This window comes from Mercenaria mercenaria, chromosome 14, assembly GCF_021730395.1.
Source record: "Mercenaria mercenaria strain notata chromosome 14, MADL_Memer_1, whole genome shotgun sequence".
In the NCBI taxonomy this organism is placed as follows: Eukaryota; Metazoa; Mollusca; class Bivalvia; order Venerida; family Veneridae; genus Mercenaria; species Mercenaria mercenaria.
In genome coordinates this window covers 69,513,121-69,519,365 of record NC_069374.1, presented here as the reverse complement: position 1 = coordinate 69,519,365, position 6,245 = coordinate 69,513,121, and positions in this window count along the sequence as shown.

Genomic DNA, 6,245 nt, shown 5'->3' with positions numbered 1-6,245 from the left:
GTAAACTAAGTAAGGGGAAGTAACTGTATGCAAATATACAAGGAAACAGGCTGATTCGGACCATGGTTGATTCGGCCCAGGCTGATTCGGACCAAATAATTTGGCTGATTCGGACCACATACGTTGATTATATGGTCAATAATGACCATATATTTTGGCTGATTCAGCCCACAGACTTTGATTATAGAGTCTATAATGACCATTATATATTTTGGCTGATTTAACTGACCATGAATACCCAAGTTTTAATTAGCATAGCTGAACAATTTTCAAACATGGAAAGGTATACTCTTCAACTACAGAAAACTAAAACCTAAGTGTACACCCTCGGAAATCCGCCCCCCCCCCCCACCACAAAAAAAAACTTTCAAATGGAACACACACATATATATACTGTCTACAGTAATGAAATTAAGAATGTTACGTCTTCTACACATCTGAGGATCAAGAGGTCAGTTACAGTTAGCGCAACTAGTAGTGATAACGTTGATGAAAACATTTTAAAGGCTAGTAGGACAGTGTACATTTTTATGCCATCCGGTTTGCATGGTCATAATGGCTTGGACATTTGTTCAATGTTACATTTAATATGTACAGTTATAGGTCATTCCGGTATTAACTTATGGTCTTGAGGTGATATTTCCAAAGAAAACAGACTTGGAACAGTTGGAACTGTATCAAAGGAGACTTCTTAAACACATTTTATCCATACCAAACAATACCACTGATTCTGCTGTCTATAGTCTGTCAGGATTTTTACCGGTCGAAGCACAAATACATAAAAAGCATTGGTTCTGTTCAATAATATTTGTTTACAAAATGACAAGTCAGTTGAAAAAGCCATTGCTAAAAGACAGTTCTGTGTGTTAAATCTATGAAAAGTAACGGTTGGTTTATTGAGATTAAGAAAATTTTCTGGTTATATGACCTACCAAATTTTGATGAACTACTTGAACATCCAATTCAGAAGTTATCATGGAAAAAGACTGTTACTAAGGTTGTAAATGAATATTGGAAAGACCAAATACGCTCTCTAGCAAGTTACAGTAAAAGTCTGAAGTTCTTAAACTGTGAGTTATTTCAACCTGGTAAACCCCATCCTTTGATAAGGATTCCATTAAACACATCTCACGATATAAATTGAAGATTGCACCTGGAACGTACATATTACAAAGGTATAGAGCAGTTTTTAACCAAAATCAGATTAATCCAGTCTGCCTCATGTGTAACGAAGAGTCTGAGACATTGGAACATTTTATACTTCGTTGTGATTATTTACAATCCATTCGTCAACCTATTGTCTGCGATATCGAGTTTGAATTTAACTCTCTGCAACTTTATCAACAATGGTGTAATCTGGTCATTGAAGAAAAGTTACAAGTTATTACTGACTGTACACATCCGTTTCTTGGCGTGAGACTGGAAAGACTTGCAAAACTAGAATTTCAGTGCAAGATATTGGTTTGTGCCCTGCATAGTAATCGTTACAGACAGTAGAGTCTCTACACATGTACTACTATTAATAAACCTAAAAGAAAGTTACCCTGACATCCAAGCTTCCTGTGAGAAACCAGAATTTTTTCTTTATTTGAGAATTAAAACAAGTGATCATATACATGTACAAATTTGATGGATGTGCTTATTCTTGGGTGTTGGATTAACCAAAATCAGGGAATTTTGTGGACAGCTTATTATTGTTATTAATACGTGAATTCACAGTTCTTCCATACGGGAGGATAAAGACGAAGAAAAAGAAGAATGGCGATTAGGCCTATGGCAGAAAGGCATTGTAACAAAGAGATGCTCTGAATAAGCCAAAGAATGCAAGTAAAAACAATAACAGAAATACGACAAACGCGTACGTAATGATACGAGGTGGCACACGGAAGAGAAGGACATACCCAGCCAGCATGACTATATCGGCCCGATATAGGCATAATGTCGAAATGTCGGCAAAATGTGCCGATGTAGGGCCGACGTCAGGCGGTTGTGAGTGAGTGAGTTAGGTTTGATCATATATCGCCGAGATCGGACCGTTGAACTGCCAGAAATTATTGAAATCGGTAGATCGACATCAATCAGTGTAACTATTTCGTAAGTCGGATTGACATTGGGCCGATATTGGATTCTCTAAAATAGCTATATTTGGTCCGTCCGTATAATAAACTCCGCGTTGTGCAAATAATTATCTAATTTCTGCAATGAGTACATTATTGCGTACGCTTCTTTAACTATTGTTGGAGATTTTTGCTGAGTTTTGGATAATCGGTGTGATAAGAAATGAATAGGTTTCTCAACTATTTGACCGTTATTAAAGACTTCCTCTTGTACCAGCACGCTTCCACAACACTTATCACTGCTGTCAGTGTATAAATTATAAGGTTTATTTGTGTTTGGATAGCTCAAAAAAGGTATTACAGATAAGCTGCTTTTTAAGTAGTCAAAAGCCCTCTGGCACTCAGGTGTCCAGTGAAATTTCGCGTATTTCTTTGTTAAATCGATTATGGGTGAAGCTATTTCTGAAAACTTTGGAATGAATCGTCTGTACCATTATTTGCCGACACATTTAAACTGTTTTTGGAACTGGCAGAGATTTTATTGCTTCTACCTTTGAAGGATCAGGTTTTATTCCTTCGTTACCAACTGTAAAACCTAGGTAATTTGTTTCGGACTGTACAAATTGACATTTTGACAATTTAAGTCGTTAGTTATGTTGCCATACGCGGTCAAACAGTTTTTTTATGTGATAAAGATGGTTATCAAAGGTGTCGGAATGAATTACGATGTTATCAAGATAACAGACGCCGAAGGCGGTACAAACATGTAATACGGTAGACATAAGTTCCTGGAACAAGGCTGGTGCTGTTTTTAGACCAAATGGCATTACTTGGAAACAAAATTGTCCCCTATGACAAACAAATGAATTCTTTTCCATATCTTCTTCCGCCATTTTTATTTTCCAAAAACCGCTTTTAAGCTCAAGTTTTGTAAAGAATTTAGAGTTTCCTAAGAGGCTTATCAGATCATCCATAAGAGGTAAAGGAAATGATACGCTTCGCGTGACGTCTTTGATTCGGCGAAAATCTATACAAAATCTCTTTGTTTTATCACCTTTTTTTGCAAGTACACATGGAAATTCCCAGGGAGACCGGCATTTCTTTATTATGTTGGCGTCGAGCATTTCGTCTATTGCATCGTCAATAATTTTCCTATTGTTAATTGGTGTCCTGTAAGGTTTTAATGAGATCGGGGGATGATTGCCAACATTGACAGCTCACTATCTTTATTTGCGAATAAATCTCGGTCTTTCATCGCTAATGACTTAATTTGTTGTTTGTATGCCTCGGGTGCAACAAGGTCTTTGTCGAAATCAATAGGTGATAATGTCTTATTATTATTATTACTAGGAACACGTTGTTGAGAAACAGCTTCAACGGGTGTGATTTTAGTTTCATCAGTACTTTCTATCTGAGTAACTACACGCCCTTCGGGTATTGTAATTGATTTTGAAGTACTGTTTACAATCATAATCGCGAATCTACAATTTTGTTTTATGGTTGCTACACCATCCATGACTTCTATTCCAGGCTCCTCTGCCAAGCAACCGGAACTTACCCCCTTCACTACATAACTCTTGTGAACAGGAAAGTTTGGATGCCTTTTAACTTTACCCAAACAGATAACCGAAGTTTGTGGTTTTATAGTCACGCGCTCATGTAGTCGTACTAATGAGGCTATTTGAAGGTCTTCTTGTAAAGGAACATATGTATCTTTTATGCGTAAACAACCCAAGTCATGGTATAACCTAACACCGTATTTCACTAGCCAATCGCGGCCAAGTATTGCCATTCTATTTATGTTTGATACTACAATAAATTCGTGCTTTAATTTTATTTTTCCTATTGTAATAGGCAATTGTAAAGAAATTGATATAATTTCTTTTTGTTGAAAGAAAACACACTCTCCTTATATCTTTTCATAAGTTAAGAAACACTTTTCTTCCAAAAAGGCGAGACTAAACAGGTTAAGATCTAGGTTAATTAGTAAATGCGTCACTATAGAAAAACATGTTGTTTTTCTCACGAAGTGCACATAAAATGCATCTTAAGTTATTGGTCAGGTAATATAAGTGTTATTTTGCAGTAAAATGATGGACATTGTGTGTAACTTGAGTGACAATTTATCTATAGTTTACGAGAAACATTTTTATTGTTTATTACTTTTTTTATTGTTTATTACTTTCGGTTTGTACCAGAATTCATTAATTTTGCTTATGTAAATGATGTATTTGACCGATCTGTATAAATATGGAGACAAAATGTGTATTGTTGGACCAAGCTGTAAGGGGACGCCCGCTCACACAGCAACCGCGTGGTGGCTCGGAAGCCGGCCAGGGCTAAGGCCTTGCGCTGTTCACAGCCTGAGAAGAACTGAAGACGGAGACAGAGAGTTATGAAATGCTTAAAGGCTAACTTGTGCTAGATGGAATTTTGTTAGCTCTGTCAGTTAGAAGTTATACAATTGGTGACGGAAAATAAAATAGATAGAAACGAAAAACAGTGTATTGAGTTATTTGTCCAGAGGACTAAAGGAGCGGCTACGCTACACTGTTGATTTGGCGCCGTACGACCAAGGATCGAACAAACACGGAAACATTGTCGCGGAAACACAACAAGAAGTACTACACTAAAAAAGGCTACTTTGATCACCAGTAATATGATAGCAGTAAAATGGACCAAACATATTTTGGAAATCGTCGCGGAAACACAACAAGAAGTACTACACTACAAGAGGCTACTTTGATCACCAGCAATACGAAAGCAGTAAAATGGACAAACATATTTTGGAAATCGTCGCGGAAACACAACAAAAATTAAAACACTACAAGTATTATTTAGATTACGAGTAAATAATATGATACTACAATGGATCAAATATATCTTGGGAAATTGTTTGGACACACAACCAAATGCACGACATCAAAACGGCTACTCCGATCACTGGGACAAAGGGTATGCATTGTCGGCTCTTGCTTATCTTTCAAGCAACACAGTCAACATGTTGAAGAAGAAATAACGCAACATTCACATTTGGTTGGGATGGTAAAACTGCTAAAATATCGGGATCAAAAGATGGATGAATACATATTCAAAGATGAGAAATGGAACAATACCTACACAAGGAACGTCGAGAACCAAAAGCTAAATAACTGTTATCAAAACGAATTTTTTTCTGGACGAATTTCAAAAGGAAAACATATATCAATGGCAGAGAAACAACAAAATGTATAAATCTAAAAAGGTTAGTGGCTGTTCAAATATTGTCTGTTAAACCAATGTGGCTATTCGGGAACAGGTCGATTTATTTATAGAAATTATAAGTTCAAAGAGAAGTAAATTGGAATATTGTTGACATGTTAAGGTTTAATTTTGATTTTTTTTTATAAAAAAATCTTAAATTTTTGTAATTCATTAAGGTAGTTTGGCAAAGTATTTATATTAAATTAACTTAAATTCAGTTTGATAGAATAAGTATAAGGCGAGAAATTTAACGCTGAAAGGGAAATTATATACAAGTAATAATAAATTATAAAACAATTCTATTCAGTATTTGCGTCTATGCGTAGATATCATAATTCAAATTATGTTATCCGTCATTTGCGAAACAGTTTTGACGTGTATGCAAATTCAGTATCAATCGATAAAAATATGAATGACTGATGTACGTTTTCGTAGGGGAGTAAATAACATAAAAGTCGTTTGCTAATTAATGTGGCGCATATCGGTGCCCAAGGTATGGCACATTATTCAGCAGGCAGACAGAAAATTTATGTTTATTGTAATAAAATACAAAGTTATTGTGCAGCAAGCTAACTATTTGAAACAGCCTACTCTTAGAAACATGTAATCTTTATTATGTATGTATATGTGTAGTTATCATGGGTAATGGGTATGTAGTCATTTATAATGTGTTTATGGTATAACATACAAGCGTAGGGAACGCTTTACAGATCATATGGTTGAAATTACCATTTTTGACGTGCGTAACGTCTCGGGAGCATACGGAATATGCTATCAATCGCGTGGAAAGCGATTAGCCTTGATAAATCAGTGAGCAATGTTAAGCCGCTTAAAAGCGTTGGTCGTTGGGAACGTAAAACACGCCCAAACGTACCCATTCCTCAATATGGGGAAAGGAGTCTGGTAATTTTGCTGACAGCCAGACTTCCGTCTCACTGATACCTC